Raw genomic sequence first — 490 nt, 5'->3', positions numbered from 1 at the left:
CTGGGGTCCCATCTATTCTGATTATCTGTCTTAACCAGGGTGGGGACAATAGTCGAGTTTTTACTTTACTCAGTTTCCAGAGCATGTTGCTATCAAGTGTCAGAGCTGAGAATAACATACTGATGTTTTGACTCATAGTTCAAGTTCTCCTTTATCTACTATTCTCTCTCCTGGGCAGTGAAGTGTATACACAAAAGATTATTAGTGGTTACCAGGGGTAGGAGGAAAGGGAGAAGGGGAAGCTTCTGTTTGCATGTCATTGACTTGATGTTAATGGTGATGGTTTTGGAAAAGAATAGCAGTAATGGTAGCACAACATGAAAAATATCGTCAATATCCCTGAGCTGTAAATGTGGAAGTTGTGTGTCAAGGTTGTATCCTTTCACTGTACTTATTCAACTTGTATGCTGAACACATAATTCAAGAAGCTGGATTATATGAAGAACATGGCATCAGGATTGGAGGAAGACTCATTAACAACCTGCAATAT

The sequence above is a fragment of the Orycteropus afer genome, unplaced genomic scaffold (assembly GCF_000298275.1).
Source record: "Orycteropus afer afer isolate SDZICR_OR568_19922 unplaced genomic scaffold, OryAfe1.0 scaffold00200, whole genome shotgun sequence".
NCBI lineage: Eukaryota > Metazoa > Chordata > Mammalia > Tubulidentata > Orycteropodidae > Orycteropus > Orycteropus afer.
This window is presented reverse-complemented; position numbering follows the sequence as displayed.